Source organism: Mustela putorius, unplaced genomic scaffold, assembly GCF_011764305.1.
Source record: "Mustela putorius furo isolate JIRA1106 unplaced genomic scaffold, ASM1176430v1.1 tig00003853_pilon_pilon_pilon, whole genome shotgun sequence".
NCBI classification, from domain to species: Eukaryota; Metazoa; Chordata; class Mammalia; order Carnivora; family Mustelidae; genus Mustela; species Mustela putorius.
In genome coordinates this window covers 78,352,284-78,364,724 of record NW_025422005.1, presented here as the reverse complement: position 1 = coordinate 78,364,724, position 12,441 = coordinate 78,352,284, and the positions used below count along the sequence as shown (strand labels likewise).

General features: G+C 36.6%; 1 protein-coding gene across 8 annotated transcripts in view; it reads left to right on the top strand.

Moving 5' to 3' along the window:
- The window catches only part of EVI5 (ecotropic viral integration site 5), a 205,896-nt gene that overhangs the window by 11,679 nt on the left and 181,776 nt on the right, over nucleotides 1–12,441 (top strand). For 2 of the 8 annotated variants that reach the window (XM_045064858.1, XM_045064860.1), the window contains exon 2: nucleotides 8,588–8,661. The exons of the other annotated variants lie outside the window; for them this stretch is intronic. The gene's annotated coding sequence lies outside the window, so the exon portion shown is untranslated. The remainder of the gene's footprint in view (nucleotides 1–8,587; nucleotides 8,662–12,441) is intronic. 8 annotated transcript variants of the gene reach the window in all.

The window sequence follows — 12,441 nt, the reverse complement described above, 5'->3', positions numbered from 1 at the left end:
TGTGTTCTTTTCTGTCTGGCTTCTTTTGTTCAACATAATATTTCTGAAATTTAGCTGTTTTAACAGTTTGATTTTAGCTGATTTAACAGTTTTTGTACATACCAGTCATTTGTTCTTTTTAGTTGGTGTGTATTCCATTGTATTACTATAACATAGTTAAACCATTCTCCCATTTGGCTATTATGAATAAAGGTGTCATGAATGCTTGATTACTGGTCTCTTTATAGACATCTACTTTAATTTCTCTTAGATAAATAACTAGGGGTGAAATTACTGGGTCATGGGGCACATATATGTTTAACTTTAGAAGAAATTGCCATACAGTTTTCACAAGTGGTTATGTCATTCTACAATCCAATAAGCAATTTGTGAAAGGTGTACTTAAGTGACAAATCAGAATTGAGCTTCAGAAAGATTATGCTAGTACAGTGAAGCACAGGACTTAAGATAGGGAAAACACACAGTAAAGTAATATAGTTGAAAATTAAAAGTCTTCCTGTTTTAAGAAATTGATAGGGTAGGAGAGAATCTTAAGGATTCTAGAGCTATGGTCTGTGGGGGTGAGGATAAGAGAGGAATCAGATGACCCCCATGTATCTGTCATAGGCTGCTAAATATCAGTGTGGCAATCATTAATAGAGGGAATACAGTTGAAGGGTAGATTTTAGAGGGAAAAGAGGGCAATAATTCTGTTTCGTTTGTAAGTAGTAATTGGGGGTAGAAGGAGGTAGATGAGATAGCTCTGGGTGTGTGTGTAGTGAGGAGAGACCCAGGTTGGAATAGGAATTTGGGGAGCCTTTGACATTAGAGAAATGAGCTGATGAAGAGAAGTCTGCAAAAGAACAGAAGGAATAGCCAGTACAGAAGGAAATACAAATCAGGAAGCTGATTTAACAAACATTATAAAGCAGGAAACTGATTTAACAGAAACTATAAGTTAGGAAACTGATTTAACAGAAGTTGAGGACTTTGAAGAAGGAGAAAAGGGCTTGACTGTTGTTACTGTGAGGAAAAAATAAGTATAGCCTTTTTGGAGGTTATATATATATATATATATATATATATCTGTTAAAATTTAAAATATCACATTTGTTGTGGGGTTTTTTTTGTTTGTTTGTTTGTTTGTTTTTTGGAGAGAGTGCATGTGTGTCCATGCATGGTGGGGTTGGAGGGTGGCAGTGAGGGTGGGGAGTAGGAGGGGTAGTGAGGGGGAGAGGGAGAGAAGGAATATCAAGCAGACTCCCTGCCTAGTGTGGAGCCTGATACAGGCCGAAATCAAGAGTCAAATACTTAACTCACTGAGCCACCCAGGTACCCTACATTTATTCTTCTTCTTCTTTTTTTTTTTTAAGCAACCTTTACACCTAATGTGGAGCTCTAACTCACAACCCCGAGATCAAGAACTGCACATTCTACCGAATGAACCAGCCAGGCATTATGAAATTTCACATTTCTTGATCTTATAGGTGTGCTTTATGGACTAACTCCTAGAGAAAAACAAATGTGGAAGATGTGTTTCAGAGGTATTCATGGCACCTAGTATATAATAATAAAAAGTTGAAAACAACCTAAATAGCCATCAATAAAGGGTTGCTATAAAAAAATGATAATTTTTATGATAGAATGTTATACAACTAATATAATATGGTTTGTATATATGTTATTTTCCTATTGCTGCTGTAAAAAATTAACAGACTTAGCAGCTTAAAACAACAAATTAGTCTCTTACAGTGATGGAGGCCAGAAGTCTGAAGTGTTTCACTGGGCTAAAGTCAAGGTATTAGCAGGGCTGTTTTTAAGGATAGAATCTGTTTCTTGCTTTTTCCAGCTGTTAGAATTGCATTCCTTGTATTCCCTGCTTTGCATTCTGTGGCCCCTTCCTCCATTTTCTAAGTCAACAGTTTAGTATCTTCACATGGGTCCAATCCAGATAATCCAGATAACCTTCTCATCACAAAATCCTTAACTTAATCCACCAAGCCTCTTTTGCCATTTAAGGTAACATTTGTGGGTTCTGGGTATTATGATGAAGAACTCTCCAGGAGGCCATTAATCAAGCTACTAAATAGGAACAAGGATAGAAGATCAAGGTGCATTAAAAAAAATTCTCAAAGAAAAATATGTATAGTATAATCTAAATTTTTGTTAAGTTAAAAAATACATTCTTATATGCTAGTATGTGGTTTTTTTTTTTTTGAGAAAAGAAATCATGATGAAGATAGACTATACTGCTAACAGGCAGTCTCTGAGAATAAGATTACAGAATATTTAAACTTTTCATTTTTTTCTGTGATATTTCAATTCTTTTTTTTTAAATTTTATTATTTTTTTAAAAGATTTTATTTATTTATTTGACAGAGAGAGATGACAAGCAGGCAGAGAGGCAGGCAGAGAGAGAGGAGGAAGCAGGCTCCCTGCTGAGAAGAGAGCCTGATTTGGGGCTTGATCCCAGGACCCTGGGATCATGACCCGAGCCGAAGACAGTGGCTTAACCCACTGAGCCACCCAGGCGTCCCGGATTTCCTGATTTTTATATGTATTTTTCTATCCAGTTTTGATTGACATATTCCCCCTCATAATTTGATCACTCTTCCTTTATTAATATCAGTGTAATTAAATAATTAACATGACTAGCATTAAAGTAAAAGTTTTAGGACTTGGCTGTGATCTGTGTATTAACCCATTTGGAGAATTATTTTGAAGATTCTTATTGCCATTTTAGGATTTTTCAGAATGGTGGTAATTCATTTTTATTTCACATTGGGTATGGAGTGACAGCGCTTAACACACTTATTTTTTTTCATTAAGCATACTCATTTTTATAAAGATATTATTTACATATTTGACAGAGATCAAGAGGGCACAGGCAGGGGGAAGGGCAGAGGGAGAGGGAGAAGTAGGCTCCCCACTGATTAGGGTCCATGACCCCAATCCTGACATAGGACTCGTTCGCAGGACCTGGGATCATGATCTGAGCTGAAGGTAGACTCCCCCCCCCCCCCAGTAATTATCATTTATCATGATCTTATTTATGACTACCACATTCTACAAGAAAGAAACAACGAACCATAAATTGAAAGGAACAAACATACTGATGGTAAAATGTTCATTCATCTTTGGCACTTGGCGTATATAACACTTCATCATTGTGTTGCTCATCAAACCTATTCTGAATCTATTTTTTTAAAACCAAATATGAGTGTTTAAAGTTTAACTAAGCTTTGCTACCTAGGTGAGGGATCTAGGAACCATTATAGGTTCCTAGTGTGTTTTGAGGAGTAAAATGTAGATGCAGCTGGAAAGTACTGCAGGAGGGCACAAAGTTTTATTTCAGACATGAGCCAATAAAGTTGAACTATATAATTATGTTTAAAAGCAAGAAAACCATTCTGTGGTCTATGAAAGCTTATATGTCCAAGTAATAAAAGTAGAACTGGAAGTTTCTATGGTCTCTCATGGTTCACCGGGTCCCCTTCCAATGTCCCTCAACTCACTTCTCCTCTCTATCTCCCCATATTCTCCATTTTATTTGTTATGCTCCACAAGTAAGTGAAACCATATGATAATTGACTCTCTCTGCTTGACTTATTTCACTCAGCATAATCTCTTCTAGTCCTGTCCATGTTGCTACAAAAGTTGGGTATTCAAACTTTCTGATGGAGGCATAATACTCCATAGTGTATATGGACCACATCTTCCTTATCCATTCGTCTGTTGAAGGGCATCTTGGTTCTTTCCACAGTTTGGCGACCGTGGCCATTGCTGGTATAAACATTGGGGTACAGATGGCCCTTCTTTTTACTACATCTGTATTTTTGGGATAAATACCCAGGAGTGCAATTGTAGGGTCATACGGAAGCTCTATTTTTAATTTCTTGAGGAATCTCCACACTGTTCTCCAAAGTGACTGCACCAACTTGCATTCCCACCAACAGTGTAAGAGGGTTTCCCTTTCTCCACATCCTCTCCAACACATGTTGTTTCCTGTCATTAACACACTTTTTTTAAAGAGAGAGTGGGAATACATGAGCAGGTGGGGGGAGGACAAAGTGGGGGTGGAGAGAGAATCTCAGGTTCCACGCCCATTGTGGAGCCCACACAGGGCTCAGCCTCACAACTCTTGAGACCATGATCTGAGCTGAAATCGAGAGTCAGGCACTAACCAACTGAACCACCCCTTAACGTACTTCTTGACACAGTGCTTGTATACTGTGTATACTAAATAAAAAATTCACGTAATATATGATATATTTTAGGAGGTACTTGTTCTGAATTTGTGGTTTTTTCAGACTTCATTGAAACATAGGAAAACTGGTATTTTAGTACATACTCTTGCCAGGAAAAAGTTGTGTGTGCGGATATATCTTTTTTTTTTTTTAAATAGGTTTGTGTTTGTTACAATGGAAGGTTGAGGTCAGGGAACAGACTAAGTTCCTTACCCATGAACTTCAGCACCTCAGCTATAGCAATTTTAGATGCAGCTCTGAGGATCCAATTTTAGTTAGCTAGTACTCTTACTCAGTGTACTTTAGACAGCATCCTCTTCTCCCAGTCTTAATACAAAAGTATTTTTGAGGAAATTACATTAGTAATATGGTAGTACAATAAAATATTTTACAGAATAATAATTTCCCCTTCTGTTAAGAAAAGCAGCCTTAGTTTTTGTGGAGAATCTAGTACAATTCGTTTTTGTTGTTGTTGTTAAAGATTTTATTTACTTATATATTTGACATTTATATATTTATATTTATGTATTTATTTATATATTTGACACAGAGAAAGAGATCACAAGAAGGTAGAGAGGCAGGCAGGGGATGGGGGGAAGCAGGCTTCCTGCTAAGCCGAGTCCCAGGACCCTGAGATCATGACCTGAGCGGAAGGCAGAGGTTTAACCCACTGGGCCACCCAGGTGACCCGAGAATCTAGTACAATTCTGTATTATAAATTATTTCATTGTAAGAGTTGATGACTGGAAAAAAAATGTGGCATGATGTAGTAAACAAGCCTTTTGCTTTGTCATTTTCATTGTTACTTAACCTATCTTGGTCTGTTTCTTTACCAGAAAATGTGTAGATCAGATCTACAGATCTGATCTTCCTTATATATTATACCTTCCATATAAATTCCATTTGTCCTCAGGGCGCCTGGGTGGCTCAGTGGGTTAAGCCACTGCCTTCGGCTCAGGTCATGATCTCAGGGTCCTGCGATCGAGCCCTGTGTCGGGCTCTCTGCTCAGTGGGGAACCTGCTTCTCCCTCTCTCTCTGTCTGCCTCTCTGCCTGCTTGTGATATCTCTGTCAAAAAAAAAAAAAAAATTCCATTTGTCCTTTTGGCATTTTTTTAGTCTTCCTTTAATAACATCACAATTACAAAATAACAGCTGCTATTTATATTGAACATAAAACCCATGCCAGCTACTGCTCCAAGTTCTTTACATCTGTTATTTGCATTCCTCATGCCCATGCACAGTAAATATATAAGAAAGATATGTCTGATAGCAAGATTAGTTTCAGTTTTATATTCAATTTTGAATTACCAAAATAGCTAGGTGGATTACTAAAACTACCTATAAGATCATTTCCTAATATGTTAGTGTGATTAATGATAATGTCTACCTAATGATTGTTGTTTGATATATTGTGTGTGCTTAAAAATACTATCTTATTCTTTGGATGGTTAGGATTGGCATAGTAGGAGAGATTCTAAGTTTGTGTAATATCTTTTATGGATTATTTGCTGAAGTATATAGCATTAAATAAGACTTCATTTTTTTGGCATGAACAAAACTTAATTCAGATCTATAATTCATGGTAATTTTTGTTATTTGATCAAGATGGTTTAAAGGGGCACTATTTCTTAAGAAATAAGTGTAACTTAGTAATATATGAATTTATAAACAAAAGATGTTTTAATATGGGGCAGTAGTTGAAATGGCCAGTAAAAATACTTCATTACATTTTGTTTTAAAGATTTTAATTTATTTATTTGACAGAGAGAGATCACAAGTAGGCAGAGAGGCAAGCAGAGAGAGAGGAAGGGAAGCAGGCTCCCTGCTGAGCAGAGAGCCCTCAGGGCTCTATCCCAGGACCCTGTGATCGTGACCTGAGCTGAAGGCAGAGCCTTAACCCACTTAGCCACCCAGGTGCCCCTAAATTTTTGAATGTAAGTAAACTTGTATAGCTCTTAGTTTTTAAACGCTAAATGAAGCTAATTCCTCAGGGTAATTGCATGCTGTTATCTAGTGCAGTTTCAGATACTTTAAACATTTAAAATGCTAAAATTGAGTGGTTTTGTGTTTGTAACAATGGAACTACTTCATTCACTTGAAATGTTCCGGTCACATCATCTATATCAGCAATACTCAGATGTTTCGAATGGGTTGGAAGAATGTGTGTGTGCGTGTGTGGTAACTTTAAATGTAGCTTAAGGTATTTTTGAGTTGTCTCTGTACAGTAGAATTAAGGAAATTTAACTAGAGAGCAGTGCGTGTGGTACCCTTTAGTAAAGTCCTTTAACAGTGACTATAAATACAGATTTGCAACTACTAAACCATGAACTCATATAGTTGGCACATTAAATATGAAACATTAGCAGTAAACTGACATTTTATATTTAGAAGATTTTTTGAAAAAAACTTAAGTCTGGTAAACAGGTTAGTTGGACTTGGTAGTCTTGGTAAAATTCCACTTCTTCTATTTTCTGTTCATTTTCTTCTTTTTTCTTCAGACACTATTGCCATAGTTTACAAAATGGGAAGGTTTTCTTTTGTCTGAAGTATTAAAGTCAGGTAAATGTCAAATGTTTCTCCAGATCTGTCATGCATATCTGTCCAGTTAATATAAAAAATTAAAGAAGAGGTTTTATTGATATTTTTGATACTTTTTATGCTAGTATTACATGGATTAAAAAAAGAGGGGCACCTGGGTGGCTCAGTGGGTTAAAGCCTCTGCCTTCAGCTCAGGTCATGATCCCAGGGTCCTGGGTTAGAGCCCTGAGGGCTCTCTGCTCAGCAGGGAGCCTGCTTCCCTTCCTCTCTCTCTCTGCCTACTTGTGATCTGTCTGTCAAATAAATAAATAAAATCTTAGAAAAAAAAAAGATTACATACAGACTATAATAGGGTATTTACAAAGAAGGTAGGAGTTTTCATGTTTTATATGAACAATTTCATTTTCAAATATTATTTCCATCTCAGTATTTTAGTTAACTTCTTAAATTGGTAATCATATTGGCTTTGGGTAGGCTCTGTTCTGTCAAAATCCTTAGGCTCATGACATGTTCAGATGTACTAGTTTATTACCTTTTATATTCTATAGTTAGTTTTAGCTCACTTTCCTATCAGTGATTTATACTCATCAAGATATTTTTGTTTGGGGACCAAATGGTTAGTATCCTGGCTCCATCATTTATTAGCTAATGGATCTTGGACAAGTTGTTAAACTTCCACAAGCATCAGTAAAATCTGTAGTAGGGTGATTGTGAGGATTGAATAAGCTAATGGATGTAAATCTTCTCACAGTGCTTGGTACATAGTAAAGTATATAGTAGATGATGGTGTTGGCAGCAGTAGTAAGTAGTATATCATTGTATACAAATTTCACTTTTTTGAAATTTAGCTCTAGAGGTAGGAGGGATTAGAGAGAGATGGAAATGTACCGTATGCCCACAGAAAATAAATTAACTTGGAAATTTGTCATGTAGACATTTAAAGGAAGGAGACTTGTTAGCAGTGTTGCTCTTATTTCCTGTTTTTTTTTCCCCTTTTGCTGTAATATCTGCCTTATTTTTTGATTCCTGTTGAAACTAGTGCTCTATATCTTCCCTTCTTCCATCTCTCTTTAACAGCTGCTAACTTACATAAATGAAGGACATAGTTTGATATTCTTTGTGGAGATTACAGGCTATGTTTTAAAATCTGTGCCCTATATTTATTGATAATACTCAAAATGTGCAAGACATTGCTATTTATAATATTTATTCCTATGTTTAAAGAATTGGAACAGTACTTTCTTTTTATGACATCTGATTTTTATTTTTTAAAGATTTTATTTTTTGGGATGCCTCGGTGCCTCAGTTGGTTAAGCTTCTGCCTTCAGCTCAGGTCATGATCCTAGGGTCTTGGGATTGAGTCCAGCACTGTGTGTGTGTGTGGGGGGGGTCCTTGCTCAGCAGGGAACCCACTTCTCCCTCTGTCTGCTGCTCTCCCTACTTGTGCTCTCTCTCTCTGACAAATAAATGAAAAAAAAACTTAAAAAAATAAAGATTTAATTTTATTTATTTTAGAGAGAGAGAGAGAACGCAAGTGGGGGAAAGGGTGGAGGGAAGGGGAGAGAGAACTCCAAGCAAACTCTGTACTGAGCATGGATGGAGCCCTACATGGGGCTTGATCTGAGGACCCCCAGATCATGACCTGAGCCAAAATCAAGACTCAGATGTTTAACTGACTGAGCCACCAGGTGCCCCTGGAACAATACTTTCTTATAACCTGCTTAAAAAATTGATGATGTGTATTATATTTGTACCAGCCTCAAATCCTACTGGAACAAGGTTGGGTATAAATAATTTTTTTTCTTTTCACACATTTATTCAGTTGACTATCAAGTTTTTCATGGGCTCAGAATTTCCAGAACTTTGAAGAATGAAGAGAAGTAACAATGTATACAGGTAAAAGTTAATGATTTTTTATGTTTACATTGACATAGACTATTTTGAAATTTGAGCAAACATTTTAGAATGTACTTCTAAGTTGGACACATTGCTGTTTATTTTGGAAGCAAATAAGAAAAGACTTCCCTGGATCCATTTGGCATTATAAACACTTATATGAAAACCTACTAAAAAAGCATGGTACTAGAAGTTGGTGAGCTCTGTGATTTGTAATGCTGTATAAGCAGGGTTGTAGTTTAAGTAATGATCCCAGAAATACAATATCCCTGTCATTTACCTACCTGCCGGTTTCCCTGTTAATTTATGGACTTCGATGAAACTTAAGGTGAAACTTGAGATGCTTGAATTTATCAATTTCAGACTGGAAGTATAGTAGATAATATAAGATGTAGATGGAAGAGCTTGGCTATCTATAGATTTGTCCTTCTCTTTGGTCAGATCAGGTTTTAATTTTGATGTATTTTCTCTTTCCCCCACATCTTACCATCACATAATGAAGCCAGTTTACAACAGTTCTTTTTACTTAGTTCATCGTATCCAATTATCAAGAAAAATTACAAGATATACTAAAAGACAAAAAGGCAGTTTGAAGAGCTAGAGCAAGCATCAAATCTAGACTTAGGTATGGCAGGGATACTGGAATTATCAGACCAAGAAATAATTTAGAATAACTGATGAAAATTCTAAAGGCTCTACATGGATAAAGTAGACAGCATATAAGAAAAGATAAGGAATGTTAGAAAAATTCTAAGAACCAAAAAGAAATGCTAGAGATCAAAGACATTGTAATATATTTTTTAAAAGATTTTATTTTTTTATTTGACAGACATAGATTGCAAGTAGGCAGAGAGGTAGGCAAAGAGAGAGAGGAGGAAGCAGGCTCCCCATGGAGCAGAGAGCCTGATGCAGGGCCTGATCCCAAGACCCCGGGATCATGACCTGAGCCGAAGGCAGAGGCTTTAACCCACTGATCCACCCAGGTGCCCCATATATTGTAATATTGTAACAGAAAAAGATTATAACCATTTGGTGGAGTTATTAGTAGACTAGACTACTAATGGCTGAGGAAAGAATCTCTGAGTGTGAGAATATCAATAGAAACTGCTAAAACTGGAAAGAGAAAAAAAAAGATGGAAAAAACAATATTCAATAACTCTGGGACAACTACAAAAGGTGTAGCATATGCATAATGGCACAAAGCCTATTTTATAATAAAGTTTTGAATATTTTGTGTAATTTATTGAATACTGTAGTGAAAGTGAAAAACAGTTGTATGGGTGTCGAATGGTTTTAAGTGTATCAGTTGTTGTTACTTACTCTTATGACTGTGCATATGACAGGCAGCTCTTGCTCACTGCCACTGCTCACAAGAGCATTTGTACCACATGTTGGTAGCTTGGGAAAAGATCAGAATTTGAAATTCAAGATACAGTTTCAACTGAATGTGTATCGCTTTCACACCATCAGAAAGTTGAAAAATTATAAGTCAAGCCATTGTAAGTCAGGGACCGTTTGTATCGTAGAGTTACAGGAAAAAATGTTAACACACAAAGTCAACTGATTTCCTACGTATATAGGAATGAACAAGTGGAATTTGAAGTTGAAACCACAATACCACTTATAATAATATCGCAAAAAATGAAATACCTATATATAAATCTAATGAAATTTGTTCAAGGCATGATGTAAATCTAATGAAATAGGTACAAGGTCTACATGAGGAAAACTATAGAACGCTGGTGAATGAAATCAAAGAACTACTAAATAAATGGAGAGATATTCCATATTTATAGATAGGAATACTCAATATATAAAAAAAAGTCAGTTCTTCCCAACTATGTAGATTCAATACAGTCCCAGTCAAAATCCCAGCTAATTATTTTGCGGCTATTGACAGACTGATTCAAAAACATGGAGAGGCAGAAGACCCAGAATAATCAACACAGTTTTGAAGGAGAAGAAGAAAGGTGGAAGGCTGATACTACTTGACTTCAAGATACATTCTTAAGCTACAGTAATCAAGACAATAGGATTTGGTGAAAGAATAGGCAAATGGATCAACGGAACAGAGTAGAAAGCCCAGAAATAGACCCATATAAATATAGTCAGCTGATTTTCAACAAAGGAGCAAAGGCAATACAGTGGCTAAGACTGTCTTTTCAACAAATGGTACTGGAGCAATTAGGCTTCCACATGCATAAAAATGAATCTAAGTTTAGACTTTACATCCTTCACAAAAATTAATTCAAAATGGATCCAACACAAAAATGTAAAATGCAGGGTGCCTGGGTGGCTCAGTGGATTAAGCCGCTGCCTTCGGCTCAGGTCATGATCTCAGGGTCCTGGGATCGAGTCCCGCATCGGGCTCTCTGCTCAGCAGGGAGCCTGCTTCCCTCTCTCTCTCTCTGGCTGCCTCTCTGTCTACTTGTGATTTCTCTCTGTCAAATAAATAAATAAATCTTTAAAAAAAATGTAAAATGCAAAACTATAAAACTCCTAGGAGATAACAGTGGAAAATCTAGGTGACATTAGATTAGTAATGACTTACTAGATGCAACATCAAAGACATTTGTAAAAGAATTGATACTTAGACTACACTAAAATTAAAAGTTTCTCTCAAGCTGTAGACTGAGAGAAAATATTTTCAGAAGACGTATCTGATAGCATACTGTTATCCAGAATATTCAGAGAACTTTTAAAACTCAACATTGAGAACACAACATGATTTAAAAATAGACCAAAGATCTTAACAGATACCTCACCAAAGAAGATCTACAGATGGCAAATAAGCACATGAAAATGTGTCATGAGGGAAATGCAGATTAAACAATGGTGAGATACCAATCTCATCTCAATGATGAGATACCACTATACTCCTAGTGGAATGAATGGCTAAAATCTAGAACACTGAAAACATCAAATGCTGGTAAGGCTGTAGGGCCACAGCAACTCTCATTCCTCATTGGTGGGAATGCAAAATGCTACACCCAGTTTGGAATATAGTTTGGCAATTTCTTATAAAACTAAATTCTGAAGTTTATATGACTGTAGTTCAGAAGTCCTGCTTCTTGGTGTTTACCTAAAGGATTTGAAAGACTATGTCCACACTAAAACCTGCTTTATTCCTACTTGCTGAAACTTGAACTCAAGATACCTTTCAGCAATTGAATGGATAGATAAACTGTTACATCAAGACCATGGAATAGGGGCACCTGGGTGGCTCAGTGGGTTAAGCCGCTGCCTTCGGCTCAGGTCATGATCTCGGGGTCCTGGGATCGAGCCCCACATCGGGCTCTCTGCTCAGCAGGGAGCCTGCTTCCCTCTCTCTCTCTCTGCCTGCCTGCCTCTCCGTCTACTTGTGATTTCTCTCTGTCAAATAAATAAATAAAATCTTAAAAAAAAAAAAAAAAAGACCATGGAATAATATTCAGTGCTAAAGCAGAATGAGCCATCAAGCCGTGAAAAGACATGGAGGATACTTAAATTCTCCATTCCTTCCTCTACTTTTTTTTTTTTTTTTAAAGTAGGCTCCACACCGAGTGCGGAGCCCAGTGTAGGGCTTGAACTCACAGCCCTGAGATCAGGAGTCAGACGCTTAACTGAGCCACCCAGGATCCCCTTATATGCTTAATTCTAAGTGATAGAAGCTAGTCTGAAAAGGTTAGTCTGAAAAGGTTACACACAAGGTGATTCCATTTATGATATTATTTATTTATTTATTTATTTATTTATTTATTTTCCCCCTTTATTTTTATTGACTTTTTTTATATAATTTTT